The sequence below is a fragment of the Martes martes genome (assembly GCF_963455335.1).
Source record: "Martes martes genome assembly, chromosome: 7".
Lineage (NCBI taxonomy): Eukaryota > Metazoa > Chordata > Mammalia > Carnivora > Mustelidae > Martes > Martes martes.
The window spans coordinates 81,604,506-81,624,278 of record NC_137894.1 but is presented as its reverse complement, the minus strand read 5'-3'; the positions used below and the strand labels follow the sequence as shown (position 1 = coordinate 81,624,278).

The 19,773-nt window shown below is 38.3% G+C and overlaps 1 protein-coding gene across 12 annotated transcripts in view; it reads right to left on the bottom strand.

Annotated features, from left to right (window-relative positions):
• NPAS3 (neuronal PAS domain protein 3) overlaps positions 1-19,773 on the bottom strand; it is a gene marked incomplete at both ends in the record, with an annotated part of 841,254 nt that overhangs the window by 524,177 nt on the left and 297,304 nt on the right. The gene's annotated exons all lie outside the window — the stretch shown is intronic.

Sequence of the window (19,773 nt, the reverse complement as noted above, 5' to 3'; positions counted from 1 at the left end):
AATCCTAGGTCTAGTGCTAATGCAGTCATCAATACGGGGCACCCTGCTCACCCCTGCCAGCACAGCCAGCCTCAGGATGGGAAGCCTGAAACGGGCAAGCATCTACACAGCCATCCACGAGGGTGAAACCAGAGTGTAGACATCTTTAGTCTTTTCTTTCTTTTCTTCCTCTTTTTTTTTTTTTTTAAGATTTTATTTATTTGTCAGAGAAAGAGAGTGTGCACAAGCAGTGGGAGCAGCAGGCAGAGGGAGAAGCAGACTTCCCGCTGAGCAAGAAGCCCAGTGCGGTACTCGGTACTCGATTCCGGGACTCCAGGATCATGACCTAAGCCAAAAGCAGACGCTAAACGACAGAGACACCCAGGTGTCCTGCTTTGGTGTTTTCATAGGAAACGAAGCACTACAAAGACGAGAATAACTTCATTGTGTGCTTTGACACTGAAAAGTGAGAGAATATCTAAGTATCTAAAGATTCCCATGCAGTTTTGTGGCTTTGATTTCCTAAAAATTAGATTGGTGAAATTATATTTTGAAAGGATCTGGCCTTTACTGACACGGGACTCCTTGATCAAATAATCAAATTATACTCATTTGCTGTGACTACATACTAAGTTCCTTCATCAAAGGCCGGCAGGAAGAAATAAAGAAAAAAAGGAGGAAAACAACTGGGAATACCATCACTCAAGTCAGACTGCTGATTGTAGACAGGCCCCTGAAAAAATGAATTCTACCTCAGCTGCCTCCCTTTCGGGTTAGACTTCACAAGGAAGCAAAATTACTTAATTCATTATCAACCTACCTTGATTTAGATCTATGCATGTGAAAATCTCTGTTACTAATTTTAATGGCACTATTCCCTCTCTACAGGATACTGTTGAATTGGTTTGGTGAAATAGTAGTGAATCACATCAAAGTGGTGGGCTACATTTTATAATATATCTAAATAACTATCCCATTTTCCCAGCATGTTGCTATGCATTTTAAGTATTAATATTATGACTCCGGTTTAGAAGAATGTAGCCTTTTTCTTTAAAATAAATTTTCTTGCTCTTTTAGTACTGTTAAAATTGGGCTGGATTTTAAGTGGCTAACGAGTAATAAAAGAGCAATATCTGCTGCAGGGAACCACAAAAAACATGCTGGCGGGCTCATAAAATATGTTCATGCAAGTCACTTGCAGATACATCATTCTGATACAGTAATGGTTTTTCCAAACTAAGTGGGCTCCCTTTTGTAGCTACACTTTATTATCTGGATTCTTATTTTCACTCTTACCCCTGGATCTTGAGAGAGAAGCATTTTTTCTCGCATGCGTATTTGTAAATAAAGAGAAGCGGCGAGGGTCAAGAGAAAAGCAGCAGGCTTAGGATTCAGATCTGAGAACTCGCACAGGCGCTGCTAGGGCTGGGCTCCTGGGACTTCCATTTGGGGCCGTGTTTCCAGTTCTTCAACTGATGTAATGAAAAGGAGCCTCCAATTTTTCTTACATCAAAATTCAGCCCTTTTAAAAAAACAAACAAACAAAAAGCTGCCGGATTCCTGGCGTGTGTATCTTAAAGGGGAGGCATTGTGGTCCAAAGGAAGCTGCTCAGGCATTTGCAGCAGAAAACCTACGAGGAGACTTGGTCTCAACTCTAGGTCTGCCCCTGGCTAACTGACAGTGTGCAGTCCCCTCGATCGATGGAGGCTCCAGTTATTTCACTGTATTATTTGGGTGATTGTGAGTTTCATGAAGCTTGCACTTGGAACAGCAGACGTAATGCCCTTTGCAAAATCTCTGAGAAAGGGGGCTAGTTATAATGCAAATGAAGAGGGGCAGGTGTGAGTTGGGGCAGGGTCTGTGGAAATGGAGGGGAGGAGATCATTAGCACTTGGGAACCAGCTAGACAGGGGAGGTGAGGGAGAAGAGGAGAGTAGGATGGCATCCAGTGCATGGGCGCTAGCTACCACAGGGACAGATGGTACAGGCTGGGGAAAGAGTGGGCTCATGGACAGGTTCCCCTTGGTATGTCCAGAGAGATCCAGAGCCAGAGCTTGGAAAAACAGATCCAGAGAGACTTAGAGCTTAGATGAGAAATCACGGCAACCAAGGAAATTTTGGAGTCAGTGTTTCAGCCCAAGTTTTTTCTTTGAATAGTCATTCATTCAGCAACCATTCAGTGAGCACCCTTAGCCACATACTTATTCCACTGCTGAGACAGAACAAAACATGGGCCACCCCCTTGAAGAATTCATCGCCTGTGACTATAGATGTATTTATTCAGAGATAAAAACCTCAGCTGCCATTTTTATGAATTTATTCTCCACACCAGCCCATGCAAATAACTTTCTTAAAAAGTCACTTAGCTCTACCGATTATTGTCCAGGACGGAATAAGTATTATAACTTCTCATTTATAAATAAGAAAATAACGCCTCTGAACATTGAATTTTCTCCAAGTCTCAGAACTAGTAAGGAGCAGGTTAGGATTTAAACCTATTGTTTTTTCTGATTATAAAGTTTTAACTCCTATACTGTGTAACGTGAAGGCAGAAGAGACATCAGGAAGAAGACTGGGAGACATGCCAATTTCAAGGCGGTCAGCAGGGGAGGAACCCAGGGCTGATGTAAAGGAGGAGGAGCAGGAGACTAAAAAGCAAAGGGAATTAAGCCAGAAACAACTGGAAGAGAAAGGTTGCGTATGTTTAGGGAAGGAAGAAGATGGAACAACCCGAAGGGTTAAATGCTCCCAAGGCGCCAAGCAGCACACCATTCCCAACACCCACCCGAGTCAGCTTCTGAAAATCAACAGCGTGGGGCAGCTGGGTGGCACAGTCAGTTAAGTGCCTCCCTCCAGCTAAGGTCATGATCTCTGGGTCCTGGGATGGAGGCCTGCAGAAGGCTCCCTGCTCAGCAGGGAGTTGGCTTCTCCCCTTCCCTCTATACTTCTGCTGGTTCTCTCTCTCAATTAGTTAAAAAAAAAAAAAATCTTAAAAAAAAAAAAAAAAAGAAAATCAACCGCATGAACAGAGAGTCAGAGCCTAACACTGGAGGACTGATGGGAGTTGAGCAAGTGGCAACAGTGATTGAAGGAACATAAGAAGTAATTTAATTGCATAGAAATTGGTAAGTAGAAATATTGGCCCATGGTAACAGGAGGAATTAGAGTCAAGATGATAGTTTAATTGGAAATAATCCTACTTTATAAAGTTGTAGAGTGATTTCAAATTTTTTTTTTTTTTTACAAAATTTTCAGTTATCACCATCTTTGAGAGGGCTTTTTTTTTTTTTTTTTTTCCTTTCCCAAAGTAATTGCCTTGACTGAATACTGTTCACTTCTTACAATATCACATCTGCCAGAATTCTAGTGATGGTTTCTTGGAAGAAACAAAGTAAACACTTGTAAAAATTAAATGTAGTTCACTTTCATTTCTTAGTTGGTCCTTCTATAAGATACCTAAGATTATGACTCTGGGACAAAACCTGAAGCTCTAGACAAAACAACTCATTGAAACAAATGTCTTAAATATCCTGGTGTCGTTACTATGGGTGTTGTGATCAAGAAGCTGGTGTGCTCTATGAAAAAAAAAAAATGCAAAGTTACTGAGTGTCAGAAAGAACTGGTAAATATTATTATATTACAAAATAATGTGCATGACTCAACTCATGATTTGCCTAAGATGTTAAGCAAAATAGGATTGGGGAAAAAAAATGGTTTCTGGCAGGAGAAAACAGATCACAAGTGCTACACAAGGAGGCTGGCCCCAAGCCTGAAATCTGATGAGCACTTGAAGGCGTCACCTTGATCTTCATCAGCTTATTCATTGTTGTTGGAAATTTACAGTCACTTAATTTAACTGCGTTTTGGAAAAAAAGGAAAAAAAAAAAACAGAACAACATCACAGTAATAACAACCAGCTTGATTTTTTTTTTCTACTTTCCCTTTGAAAAATCATTAAGGATCATTAAGGGGCTCATCCTTTATTTCACAATAAATTGTAAGGAATGTTACTAACTTAATTTTATAAATACCTTGTCAAAAATATTGTCCCTCAAAATAGATATATTAGTTACAGTACATGCCAGAACAGAGGAAGGCGAGATCAGAAAGTGCTAATTTAATTATGTTAATAGTGCTCTGGTAAGTGTGGAACCAGATGGTAGAGCTAGCAAACAATGGAGGAATTTTTAAAATCAGATATTTTTCAACAAGTATCTGGGCTCCAAAGTTCTATGTCAGTAGTATGATGGAAAGATTATCCTTTCCTAGGCATGTTATCTATAAGGCTAGTGGAAAAGCCTCCCAGGGTATATTTCCAATGACCTCTATCCCTGCCTACCATGCCCTCCAGGAAGGTATTCATTGCTCAAACTGGTTGACCTGAGAGGTGTACAGAGAGGACACTCTCAACTATACAGCAGCTTGTCAAATGAACACTCATGTCTGTGGCATGTGCTTGATAGGCTAAAGCCACAAAGTTATTATTTAAGCAACAATAACAAAGAGATACAAAGCTGTTTTTAAATTATAGTCTTCTAGGGAGAAAAACATGTAACTACTCTAGCCATCAAACCAACATTCATTGGTCTTACTCTGATGAATGATTTATAAAAATATACATAATTAAACTTTTTAAATAGTTTAAATAATAAAAATAAATTGTTTAAATAAATAAATACATAAACTTTTTAAATACCAAATCCCATTTTCGAAGTAGGTAATCACAATCTATCCCCCTTTTCCATTTAATGATCTCTCTCTCTCTTTCTCTCTCCCTCACCGACATATAGAATGCTTTATTAAATTTAATTCTCGAGTCCTTATTTATACTATGTTGTTAATGACCAAAAACTACATCTCCACCAGGTAGAATTCATCTTTTTCTTTTCTGTTCTCTCAATATTTTGTTTTTTTGTGGTAGATGGCATTGGCATACCTCCCCACCACCTTTCCCTTTATAGAATCATTCACTCATTCCCCATGTGCCATGAATGTAACTGCCAATTATTTACAGGGGTAACCTCCGGATAATTATTTTCAACCACCGGGAGTCAAATCTTCTGGAAATGCCTGGGAGGTTATACTCAGTGGCTGAGGGGAGAGATGAATGGTTGGGGGACAAGACCACTGACTGACTTCTCTGATATACAAAAGGCCAGCCCCTTTCCTCAACCATATGGAGAATTCTTGTTTCAGAGGCCCCCATAGGAGCCAACTAAGGCTGTCCTTCCCTGTTGTGTCCTCAGCTTGCCTCATCTGAGAGCACCCTCTCTCCACATGACTTGCAAAACAATCCCATCTCAAGCTCTGTTTCCAGAGAACCAGACCTAAGACACCTCTGGTAAGGTTTTTGACACTTTGTAACTTAAGTAGTTCTGCAAGTTTCTACTTGAATGAATATTACACCATATCTCCCTATATATTAAGGTATTTTGCACCTCAACAGGTGAATGCCTTAAGATAAAGACATGAAAATATGAATAAAGCTTTCTGGCATTGGCAGTGATTGTTTTGCACATCAGGGGCCATTCTTAAGTCATTCCCGTGGGCTGGCACCTTCTGTATCTTAATTCATTCCAAATAGCCTAAATATTTTTCGCATTTCCTCAATAGTTACCATCAATAATTATCTGAGACAGGAACTTAAAACTGCTAAGTGATATAGATCAGTAATTTGAACCCCTCTAAATCAAAGCATCTGTTTGTGGGTCTCTGATCCGAACGTTTAGCGTCTTCTCAAAGGACAGTGGTTTAGAGTATGGGCTCAAGACCCATCCTTGACCGAATTCAAATTCCAGCCCTGAAACTTCACTAGAATTAACTCTTGGGAAAGATATAGAACCTGCCTATGCCTCTGTTTCCTCACCTACAAAATGAGGAAAACAATAAGATACGAATTTAGAAGGTTATTATGTGGATTAAACTTTAATACAAATAAAGAGCTTTCATTAAACTTACAGTGAATAACCGTTCAACAGACTTGAGCTACTTTTTATTTGAAAAATTTCAATGCACTTTATGATAGAACATTCTAAATAAAATCAGTCTCTGTTTTCTAGGGTCTTACATATCAAGGTCTTAGTAGGCATTTCCAGGCTAGGCAACTGGATGAGTAAATGGAATAGATCTCAAGTTCACCACCATGACTTCAAGAAAACATTAGTCTGTCATGACCTTTCACTTCAAGGGAATCAGTAGGGATATCAAGCATAGGTGTAAATTACAGGGGCATAGGCCTTTCCAGGACTCTTCCCCCATCTCTCTCTCTCTCTCAGAGGAAATAAGGGGAGGGATAGTAAATATTCTAATAGGGAATACCAATGTTCTCCTTTGACTTAAATACATGCAAATGACCTTTAATTTTCCAATATCCATGACCTAGACTGGAAGGGAAAAAAAACTGAGAAAATTCTTCAATCTCCTGAGCTCCTCGAGGGTAGACTACACCAAATATATTTTGGGAGCTTTCCTACAGTGCACCATTACAGTTATAGGCATAACATAATTGACTGATAAATTGCTGATGGAAACCTAGAAGAAAAAAAAGCTGAAGCAAATCTGTATACCAGTAAAAGAGAGGTTATATATTTAAAATGAAAAATTTTTACATACACATACATATATATGTATGTGTATAGGATATATATATATACACACACACATATATATATATATATGATGTATCTCCTATATTTTTATATAGATAGATAGATATAGGATAAAAGAGAAACAGAAATCCATGACAAGGAAACATCAAAGATACATTCATTAAGCAGCAATAAAGACAACATGAACCATAAGCAACCATAAGAGCAACGGTTTCTTCTACCTCAAAGACTTGATAATTTTATATAATTCTTACCATATTATTGGTTTTATTTACAAAATATTGTACATAGAGATAGCATGTGAAAGTTTGTACACTTTTACCAACTTCTCCATTTTCTCCACTCCCAGCCCCTTTTCTACTCCCTATTTCTTATGAATTTGACCTAATTTTAAAGATTCTACATATAAGTGGGTAAAAGTGTACAAACTTTCAGTTATAAAGTAAGTAAGGTCTGTGGATCTAATGTATAACACTGTGGCTATAGTTGATAACACGGTTTTGAAAAATAGAAATTAAGATTAGAACTTAAATGTTCTCTCTCTCACACACACACACATACACACACACACACACACACACAACGTAAATATGTGAGGTGACAGATGTGTTCATTCAATGGGAGGAATCCTTTCACAATGTATATCAAATAACTGTACTGTATGGTTTAACTCTTACAATTCTGTCAATTTTAACTCAAAGCTGGAAAAGAAAAACAACTACATGAAAAGAAAGGCAAAAAGAAAGAAAAGAACCAATGAGACAAGTGGATTCAAACACCTGGCATTACCCTACGGTTGGCATGCAGTCCTTGGGCCAGGCACCCTTGTCTCTTAGACAAGGAAGAGAAGGTGCTAGATTTGCAAAAGTCACTGGGAGTTTAAATCATCTATCTGGGCCAAGTTCACATAAGATACACATGTCTTTGGGCAAGCCTCTTATCCCCAGGTATTCTGAAACTTAGTAGCTGGAGAAAAGAACCATCAAGACTATTAAGAGTAGGGTGCCTGCGTGGCTCAGTCGATCTGCATTCAGCTAGGGTCATGATCCCCAGATCCTGGGATTGAGCCCCTTGTCGGGCTTCCTGCTCAGTAGGGAGTCTGCTGTCTCCATCTGCCCCTCCTCCTGACTTGTGCTCTCTCTCTCTCTCACTTGCTCTCCCTCTCTCAATATATAAAATCTTTTTTTTTTTTTAAGATTTAATTTATTTGAAAGAGAGCATGAGAGGGGAGAAGGTCAGAAGGAGAAGCAGACTCCCCATAGAGCTGGGAGACCGATGTGGGACTTGATCCCGAGACTCCAGGATCATGACCTGAGCCGAAGGCAGTTGCCTAACTAACTGAGCCACCCAGGCACCCCTACATAAAATCTTTTTAAAAAATATTAAAAGTAATGTTTAAAAAAATTTTAAAGATTCATTTATTTCAGAGAGACAGAAAGGGAGTGTGAGAGAGAGCAAGTGGGGGGAGGGGCCGAGGAAGAGCATCTTCAAGCAGACTCCTCACTGAGCACAGAATTCTACGCTACAGGGTGGCTTCATCCCAGGACCCATGAGATCATGACCTGAGCCAGAACCAAGAGTTGGACACCCAACTGACTGAGCCACTCAGGAATCCTTGCATTTTTTTTTTTTTAAGAGTCATGTTTTACATTTTTTTAATGCTATCTCAGGCACACATAGGAAGTAAAACACAATTTTTTGAATGGACAAGTAAATGTTAAATTCTTCATAGCAGTGAAAGAAAGTAGGGTAAGAATGACTGGCTCCAGATCACGTAGGCGTAGAGTGAACAAGAATCATAAAACACAGGTTTGGTCACTTCACCTCAATGTGCATCATTAACACTCCTTTGTGCATGTCCAACACCAGGTACAGTGTTTTGTGGCATTAAAATGAATTATACATGCAGATTTGGGCCTTTGGAAACCTGTAATCCAGTTTAGGATAGTTACAATCTAGTTTTTTAGATACAAAAAAAGGTCTCCTAAGTTATTTCCATCTTATTTTGAAATTTTTTATTTAGTGAGACAAACTCTAGTAGAATATGTCAATAAATTCTATTTTACCTTCATGAAGAAGAATGTTGGCTTATATTATAAAGGCATATAAAAAAGAGCTTAATTTCATGGTTGAGATTTCATAAGCATTCGGAGTGCCTACAAAAATCTTTCAAGTCTAACAAACATAGCTCCTCCCTGTTCTTAATTCTCTTTTCTACATTTTGATGAGATGACGGAAAGGACAACAGATGTCTACGGGCCTCTCATAAGTCAAGACCCTTAAATGTTGGTGACACTACCTCAGCACATTAAATTTAAAAAATCTTCTATCTGTATACATTCCTTTAATATATTCTCATTTGTACATTTGTGTAGTAAAATTCACACCATAAAATATATAGAAAGTACAATGAGCTGGAAGCAATATCTTCTAGTATTCTTACTACCCCAGGAATAGCCTGACCTTGGTATGCTCAGATTCCCCAAAGTCTTAAAATTATACAATGTGAATTGTGGCATTTAATTTATTTTATTCTATATGCTTTAAAATGCAACCATTGATTTTTTAAAGCCTTTGGGCAATATACAATAGCAGATTTCATAAACTACAGGGTAAAAATGACAAAGTCATAATAACAAATGTCAAGCTGGCAATTACCCATCCCAAACAATGCTTTACCTTCCTAAGTCAGATATTACAAATGTGTCTCTTTTGGGCAGAAAAAGAGAGGGAATTTTTAAACCCACTAACTCTCTTAACAGTCCTCTAATATTTAGCTCTAACCATGATCAATAAGAAGTGTTGACAATCCCCAGAATAGGAATGCAAATATCTGCAGTGGCTAAAGTACTAAGAGTCTGTAACACACAAGAATCCATTAACGGTATTCTGCAGAAAGAGTTGAGATTCCCTTGGGGAGTCCTTTAGGACCACATTAGATGGGAAGATAAGGGGTCTAGATAGATCTTAGCCGGCCATTGGCTAAATGACCTTGATCAAGTCACTTAACCTGTTTGAGCCTCAGTTTTCTCATCTCATTTATAAAATGAGATCACTGGGCCAGTTGTATATAAGGTACACAGCAACACAGCAGATTCATGTTAGGCAGTCATTAAATTGTAGGGTTTTTTATAGTTACTATTTTTATTTCATCTCTACATTTTTCTGAAGCTTTCTAAAATGGCAATTATAGCTGAAGAGGAAACTAGCTTTTAGCTTAGTGTTGAGGACCCTTATGCGAACGTTTTGTTATAGGACTTAGAACCTAGATGGATTCTCCCCTCAGTCTGAATTATTCTGTTTGACTCCTACCAAAAAAATTTTTAAAAAGGTGGGGAGGGACAATTTTGACCTAGCAATTCTTATTTTCAGGTATTCAAAGTTGTTGAACTTGTCCTCCTATCCAGAAATTAAAACATACCCTGTCACTGGTGTCTATCAGATATAAAAAGGAGACTGTGTACTTAACTCATCTTTTACATTGTTTTAGACAGCTAAGCTTCTTTAATTTCAAATGTTTTAAAAATGAGCTTCAAGAATGGGAAATACAATGACTTCTCAGAAAAGGTATTGCATTTTGCTTATAATTCCCCCACGTTAGCCTCTGACATAATATACTTTAAGGTAGCACTAGTGTGTGTGTGTGTGTGTGTGTGTGTGTGTGTGTGGTCTAAAATGCAGCACTCTTTGAAATGCCATTAATAAAGGAAATAATTCAGGGTGTCAAACAACAGAATCTAATGACAGACCACCAGAGAGCCAATATATTGTCTTCTTTTCATATTTCAAGTAGGAAAAAAAAAATAAAGACAGCTGTGGAATATAAGAGACTTGGGTTTCGGAGTCATGCTTCTCGGATTTGCATGGCCCCATGATTTACCCTGGGTGAATTACTGCTCTCTCTGTACCTCACTTTTCTCCAGTATATAAAAACAGGACTTCCTTACTGGGGCTGTTGTGAGAATGTATGCATGAACACCTTAAACAAAGTCTGGCGCAGTCAATGTTCGCTTGTACTTTATTTGCTATTACAAAGAAAGAAAGAAATCCCTTGCTTTTAGCAAATAACACAGAAAAGGGAAAATTTGTTAACATAGAAAAGAGACTGGCACATCCATAGGTAGAAGGCTATAAATGAGGAGAATAAGATTCCCTAAGAAAACTCTACGGAGGAGAGTCTTATTAAATTGAGAGGTAAGTAGTGTCAAGTCCCATACTTATTACATCTGCTTTACAGTTCTTTGAAATAAGGCCAACGAGTTCAGTGGCAGAATCTGAGGCTTGTATTCAGAAACCAGAATTATTAAGCTAATCCCAGCATCTGATTTAGAAATGGCCTTGTTGCTTCCATCCCCTTAAAGATGCTGGCCATGGGATTAGGCTTGAGTATCTTCCCATCAGAGCAGCTCCTCTGAAGCACAGTAGGGAAGGGCCTGTTTCTAGGAACCACCCCAGAGGTCCACACAGTGATGGCTGTATGGTCATGGCTGCCATGGTCATAGAAGCTGCGCCTGCCATTCCACTAGGCTCTTTGCCATATTCACTCAAGAAATATGACCACTCATAGAGAAACTCACAGAGAAAAATGCAAGGAACAAGTAAGGAGTAACAGAAGTTGGGACCAGGCTACGGTAGTTGGAGGCCTTAGATCTACCCTGGGCCTCTGGGGGATTCCCTGAGAAAGAAGACCAGAGAGCCCTGACGAAGCAGGGAGTCCTGAGGGAAAGCCGCTGTTGCGGCTCAAGGCTGGAAAGGGAAAAGAAGGAAATGAACTTTGGTCGAGCACCTTCTCTCCTTCATGCTTCTTGTGTGAAAGGAATTTACTAAAAGAAAGGAGGCCAGACAGCAGCTCAGCAGAGGGAGTTCACAAGACAAATTTCATCCATTTCTCAAACATTCCTTTTACCTTTTCAGACACTAAGTCCTCTAATGAAATCTACCTCTTCGAGTAAAATCTAGCTAAATCATACGTGTGTGTATACAGGCCATTAATAATCCACACATCATAGTGCACCACGTTAAATGCAAGTGTTCAGCTTTATTTTATTGAAAAACAGCTCTCTCGTGTGCCTTACGTCATTCTCAAATTGGTTACCTTTTCAAATCATTTTTTAACAAACCACGCTCCATTATTTCCATTTAAAAACTAAAATTTTTGTTTTGGTCTCCATAGGATATTTCCCTTACAAATTAGAAGAACATTTTTATTGAATTGATGAATCTGTAAATCAAAAAAAAAAAAAAATCTAACCAAATGCCATGAACGATTATGGCAAATTGAAAATAGGCAATGTTTTACTGTCATTAAATATGTCCAAGGTAACAATTTTAACATTTCATCATGATTTGATTGAAATCACTTAAATTGTGTGCCTACCTAATTTCAATGAATCAAGGTGAAAATATGACCTTTCAGGTCCTGGCAAGCTGCTCAATCAATCAACTTTATCATGCTCTGCGTGTAATCCATCTGGTTCTATATTGAACTTGAAGGAAATCTAAAACAATGGCATAAAAAGAGGAATCATATCACTATACTTCTATTTCTTGGCTTAGGAAGCACAGTGCATCTTTATAATTTAAATATGAAACACAAAATTAGGCAAAAAGCTTCTCCCAGGATTAATTTCTAATTACAACATCTAGCATGATAAGAGGAGAGGCATGAATACCAACACCCTGAAGGTGTTTTTATTTTATTTTATTTTTTTGGAGATGGAGGGATGGAGGGGCAGAGGGAGGCGGGGAGAGAGAATCTTAAGCCGGCTCCCAGCACGGAGCCCAATACAGGGCTTGATCTCAAGACCCTGAGATCATGACCTGAGCTGAAATCAAGAGTCAGTTGCTTAACCAAGTGAGCCACACAGGTGCCCCATGACCATGAAGGTTTTAACACATGCTGTTTTCTAAAAGGAAAGATGCCTTTCTTCAACTTGTTAAAAATTGTTCTCTTTACTTAGACCTTTGGAATACATCTAGCTTAAAACAAAGCAGAGAACTCAGCCATTTTTAAGGCCAATCCTTTTCCTTCTGTCAAACTACTAGCTAATAGTTTATTTTCAACTCCAGATGAGCTGAACTTTCTGCTTCATTACCTGTTACCAAATACTGCACATTTCCAAAACTTCTCTCCTTGCTCTCAAGGCAAGCAGGAACTCTGCATGATTGTTGCTAAGCCCACGAGCCAAGAATTCCTATAATAAGATAGATACCACCACTATTTCCCAGCATTGCTTTAGGATAAAATGATGTCTGAATTTCAAAGTCCATTACTTTAGAATAGAACTAAAACTACCTAACTTCTTACAAGGAAAAAAGTATATTGCAGGAAAATTACTTTGACACATAAAACTGCTATGTCAAACTTGGTATGATGAAATGTTAACTTGCCAGTTACTAACCAGGTTTAGATTCTGAATACCTGAAAGCCTCAAAATACCACCTCTACTTTATATTGAACTGAAGAAAATGCTTAAATCCAATATTAAAACTGTGAATAATGAACATAAAAAAAAAATAAATGTTGTTTGTGATGCCTGATGGCTCAGTTAAGTGTCTGACTCTTGATCTCAGCTCAGGTCTTAAACTCAGGGTCATGAGTTCAAGCCCCACACTGGGCACGGAGCCTACTTAAACAATGTTTTACTGGCACCATTGCTTCTTTGAAAAGTTTTTTTCTTAGGGGTACCTGGGTGACAAAAGCACGTGCCTTTGGCTCAGGTCATGATCTCCGGGTCCTGCTCAGTAGGGGGTGTGCTTCTCTCTCTCTCTCTCTCCCTCTGCCCTCCCCACTGCTTGTTCTCTCTCTAATAAATAAATATAATCTTTAAAAAAAGAGAGAAAAAAGTTACTCTCTTAAATACATGTTACAATGGAGGTATCTTACCATGAGAGATTAGAGTTGGTCTAAGTATCTAGTAGACCCTAATATAATCTTTGTCCCAATTCCTAACACCAACTTGACAATTAGAATAGCTTACAGGGTGCCAAAAACAAACCAAAAGTCCCCAAATCAAAACAAAAATGCATTAAGGAAGGAACAAGGGAATCTAAAAATAGGAGCCTAGGGAACTGGGTTTTCTTCAAGTAAATAGTCCATCTGATTAAACACAATGTTTTACTGAGCAAATACAACCAACTCAGGAAGAGGAACAAAGACTGCTACCTACAGAGAATAATTGGAGAAACCTTCACTCGGGAGATGACAATTGGTGAGGCTTCTTGAAGAACTGCTAGCGCTGGGAATAACAGAAGAAAGGCGGGATGGTATTCCAAGTGGGAAGAGAAATATGGGAAAGGTGTATAGGAGACTGATAGCAAATGTGTTTGTACTAGTTTCTTCATGTTTAAAAGAGGAGTAATACTATCCACCCTGCAATGGGTTTCAAAACACATAAGTTATAGGGATAGGGATTTAATGTCCAGCAAAGGGACAATAGTCAAAAATACTGTATTGCCAATTTACAAGTTGCTAAGAAATTTTTTTTCTTTTGTTTTGTTTTGTTTTTTAAGTAGGCTCCACACCCTGCGTGGAGCCCAAGGCAAGGGCTTGAACTCACGATCCTGAGCTCAAAACCTGAACTGAGTTCAAGAGGCAGGCTTTAACTGACTGAGCCACCCAGGTGTCCCCAGAAAGTAAATCTTAAAAGCTCTTATCACAAGAAAAAAATGTAACTATGTGTGGTGACAGATGGTAAACAGACTTACTGTGATGATCATTTCACAACTATACAAATGTCAAAGCACTTTGTATACCTGAAAGTCATACGACATATCTCAATTATACTTCAATTAGGGGGGGGAAAAAAACCCACCTTAAAACTTTAAAGGGCTTTGTGGATATCAACAAACATAAGATTATCAACTCTAAGTAAACCTGAACTGTCTTCACTCAACAGGCAAATGCAGTGGTGGTGGGTTTCTGAAAAGGAAAAGGACACCTCCACCCAATGCCCCTCCATGGAAATTGGTTAGGATACTAATTGAAGGAGGAAGAAGTTAGAGAGATTATATATGTACTTGGTATGTACAGACAGGAGGGCCAAGACAAACTGTTGTTGGTCAGAGACAGAGAAGAATAAACCTGAAATTGAATATAAATAAAAACCAATTCAAAGTTTAAATGTTACCGAGGGTGATCTGCTAATAATGTTCTCAAATTTAAAGTCAAAGTGATTGAAAGAATGGTAGAAAACTGAAGCAATGATTTAACTTGAGAAAAAAGAAACTTAATTTGAGTCCTGCTGCTCCATATACAAGTGTGTGGGCAGACTTCTCATTACTTTAGGGCAAGATGGGGACTTGAATAGTAATCTAGAATAAAAAGAGCACCTGAATGTCAGCTAAACTTAACCTCCTCCTGCCCCCCACAATGGCAACAAAAGTTGAACAGTTAGCAATTATTTTTTCTTTTAAAGATTTCTTTAGCTCATTTAAGTCCATGCCAACAAATCATAACCAGATGTTCAAAAATCTAAGTTCACTCTCTCAAGGTGCAAACCTAAGAACCTAAGGATCTCATCACGCAATAAAAGAACTAAGGTTAGTCCTTAGGGGAAAGTGGTGTTTGGGTTAAAGAGATGTAAAAGTCAGACACTAGTCTTTGGAAAGAATTTATAAGCAAGGAAGATGGCCGCACACTGAGGTTCCCAGGGCCAACAAGGTAACCACACATACAATAGGCTTTTGGCTCTCAGACTGTGTGACCCACTAGGTTCAATGGCTCTGTGTCCAGGCTCCCCTCCTGTTCTGTGCTTCTATATCTTTGTTCCTATATCTCACCTACTCCATCAGAGTCATCACTCTGTTTCATGGTTAAGTTGCTACAGTTTATATATATATATATATATATGTATGTATATATATATTTTTTATTTATTTATGTAGTTTTTAAGTTTTTTATTTATAATTAAGAACAGCTTATTATTTATCTTAGTAGCTTAAAATCAATACATAGATAGGGTCAAACTAGGTGTTATCTGATTAATAAATTTTTATTTTTATGTTCATCACTAGCACTGGGAATCTACCATGATATTTTGAGAATCATCATTAACAGATCATCTTTTTTAAAGATTTTATTTATTTATTTGACAGAGAGAGACACAGTGAGGGGGAACACAAGCAGGGAGAGTGGGAAAGGGAGAAGAAGGCTTCCCACTGAGCTGGGAGCCCGATGCAGGGCTTGATCCCATGACCCTGGGATCATGACCTGAGCCGAAGGCAGACACTTAACTACTGAGTCTCCCAGGAGCCCCTTAATAGATCATTCTAACATTGAAACTCAATAGACAGTGTTTCACAATCTCACTTAATCTTATCCATTTTGGTGTGAATCTTCCCTTTAAAAATAAAAAGAATAAAAATAAATTTTTTATATTATTTACATTTAAAATATTTATCCCCCAGCCCCTACCTGCTGCCCCTGCCAAAACATTTCATGAGTGTTGCCTAGCACATGTGTTCCTTAACACGAATTATCAGAGTGACTGAATAGTAACTAAAGGTGTATTCAGGTTTGTGTTTTGCCTATTTCATCTGTTTAAGAGCTAGCAGGGATTAAAGAGAAGCAATTATGGATTTTTTTTAAGTACAATCATGTAAGTAAAAACCATATTTCCATTCCATCGGTGAGACAAAGATCTGGTGGGTAGTTTGACTTGAGCACCATTTTATACACGGGAACAGTAGGAATGAGTGGTCATTGTCACTTTTTATTGTACTCCCTTCTACAAGGTAAAAAAATGAAATGAAGGGATAAATTGGAATTGGTGTCTAGAAAAAACTGAGCTAGGAACAATGAAGCTCAAACTCTGCGTCTGGAGATTGAAAGGCAGGATTCTCCACAAACTGGCAGAAAAATCCAATCCCCAGCTGCAGGCCATCCTTGACTGAATGTAACAGAACTAGAGCTATTTAAAGAGCAAGAAAGGTGAGTGTTTCCTTCGTTCACATTAGACACGAAAGACAGTCAGTGAAGTAGAGAGGAAAAGTGAGGATGACCCAAAAGGTCTAGGATGAGAGAGAAGATACAATCAACATGCCCTGTTTTGATCAGGTCAGGTCCTATGACTACTCACAACACTGAGGTAATTCATGTGTACATTTCGTCACATCAATGGAGAGTACAGTTCTAATCAACCACTTGGGAAATTTTCTGTTCTCAGTTTATCATGGGTCCACCTACATTCGTTTTACCCAAATAGGAAGGACAAAGAGCCAGGTATAAAAGCTAGTCCTAAAATACAACACCATCTCCACTTGAAATGACTACAACTTCCTTGCAAGAATTTGGTATACCATTTAGCCAGTCAGTTTAACCTTCTTGATTTTCTAAGGACCTTAATAACAGCAACAATAAAAATATTGAACTGATTGTTCTCAATTTTCTTTTCTACTCTCAAGAAGTGCCACTACCCTTGACAAAGGATTGTGGCCTTCTTCCTTTGTACTGTAATAGCAAGAAAAAAATATATATATATAAGTATATATATAAAAATATATATATATATAAATATATATATAAATGAAATAGCACTTTTATTTTGGGGAACAAGCAAATGAGAATAACTTCTTCAATTGTGGCAAACCCTCTTGCCCTGGAGTGACCAGTTAATGACAGATATTAGAAAAGAGCCACACTTAGTGGTAACCAACAGAAGACATTTTGAGAACTTGAATGTTCCTTACACCGTTTTCCAAAATTGATCTATTCCCATGGCATAATTTATTCTTTATCTGAGCAGAAAAGCAACTCCATCAGCATACGTGAATGTAGACACAGCTTTTAGTCAAATGAGGAGTAAATTTAAGTCTTTAGGTGTACTGGATACAAATATTTCATTAGCAGCTCTGGATTTTAGGACTGTCTTGAGGCCCAAGGAGGTAGCTAAGTGCTGTGGTTAGTTACCAGAGGAGAGAGGAAGCCTGAATTACAGAAGAGGGGGACTAGGGGCACCTGGGTGGCTCAGTGGGTTAAAGCCTCTGCCTTCGGCTCAGGTCATGATCTCAGGGTTCTGGGATCGAGCCCCACATCGGGCTCTCTGCTCAGCGGGGAGCCTGCTTCCCTTCCTCTCTCTCTGCCTGCCTCTCTGCCTACTTGTGATCTCTGTCTGTCAAATAAATAAATGGAATCTTTAAAAAAAAAAAAAAAAAAAGAAGAGGGGGACTAACTCGGGGACCAAGACACAACACCTGGAGAACACAGAGGTTAATGTGGTAAAACAAGGGTAGGTATGAGGGTGGGAGTACAGAGAGCTACACCCACAGGTGTGGAAGCAGGAAGCTGAGATGATACTGCCTGATACCTTAGTCTCTGGAAGGAGATGGAATGAGGAAGATCATCCCTTAGTGGAGAAGGAAGAGTGAGCTAGAGGGGATTAGAGAAAGGAAAGAGGTCATGTTTGGGGATGGTGCCCAGCAGGGTAAGAAAGAAAGCAGACTAGGAACCTCTGAAATGATCTCTAGCACCATTGTAAACCAATGTTTGACACCATATTTGAGGAAGAATCCATCTATGAACTCAAGCCAGCCTTCAATTTTCTTTGTCCCCTTACTTTCTAGGGACCTGCTTTCCTATCTATAAAATGAGGACAATGGCTAAATGACCTCTGAAAGACATCCACCACAGATTTCCATAATTTTTGTTTCACATGTCACTCATTCCTTCAAAATACAATCTGGAGAGTGCCTGCCTTACAAACAAAATTGACAGTAAAATTATGTTAGAAAAAATAAAGCCAAGAGTATCGTATAATGAACTAATGTTTAAGTCCAAATTAAATTGCCTTTGATTCTGAAGGAAATCAAGTTAACATATACACTCAGGTTGAGCAGAAGCAAATTACAGCATATTTATCTGCAGGTTTGTGTTTTTCTAAAACAAACAAACAAAAAATTATAATGGCCAGTATGAAGCAAAACAAAATGAATCTGTTTTGAAAGGGTCTCCCTGGATTATATCCTAACTCATCAAAAATTATGAGCAAACTGAAATTGATAATACTTGGGGTAGATCTTAAAATCTAATTAGTAGAATTACTGGTAATTCACCATTTCCTAGATTTAAATTGGATCTGTTACTATTCATAATTTATGAAAACAAAATCAATCAAAATAATTACAATCCACTCCAAATGAGTGAAATTATTTATTTATACTCACCCCCAAAAAGAGAGAAAGTTTTCCTATGATTAGATGCATTGCTTATTAAACCAATTTCTGTGGTCAAAATGGATAAGGTTTCATTGTTATTAAGGGATTTAAATTCACTGAAATTTACCTAACTATATTTAGACAAATGTTAAGTGGTTAAATAGAAATCTACAAGTAAATCCTATAGTAATCTATTCATTCTTGTTTTAAAGAAACAGGAAATCTACTTTTTATGAGTGATTTTACAAAACTATTCCTATCTCCATAGGACAGATTTACCTCAAACAAATGATTTCTACTTACCCTTTTGGACTGAAAAGCAGCTCTCTTTGAGGGCATCGTATTTTCTTTACAACTAACAGTAACTCCCTTTACTGGCCCGAGACTTTGTAAACCATAGGTATGAAAACCTCTTGCAACGTGTTAATCAGTCAACCGCATGTCCTCAATGAATTCTATCTAGTTGCTCGCACCTAGTGAGAGATATCACACAGGGCACTGGGAAAGTAGGAGACAAAGACCTGTAACTGTGAAATTGGCCTTCCAAGATGAAGGACAGACCATCTTCAGAAATTCACATTTGAAGGTGTTTATGTGTAGTAGGGGCAGATGGGGCTGAGCCCCATCCAGTGGGGGCTCACTGGATGAGAAAGTTGGCTCAACATTGAAGACAAAAACTAGGATCGTGGAAATGAAGGAAATTAACAGCCCCCTTGGCAAAACAGCCTTGAAAAAATACAATTTAAATGATTTCACAGAGCCCTTTCAACTTAAACAGTCCATGATCAAGAAACAGTCTAGTCTGGCTGATCTGGTTTCTACTGTGATAATTATGATATTACTAAAAAAAGAGATTGGGCATTTACTTCTCTATTATTTCAGGATAGGTAAATTAAGCGAGAATGAATAGTTTCACAGATACGACATATTTCCAAATTCTCACTATACTTAGGAGTATCACCTATAAACAACACTAGCAGGACTATCATCTCATAAATAACTGAGGCAGACAAATTGCAAAGCAAAGACAAG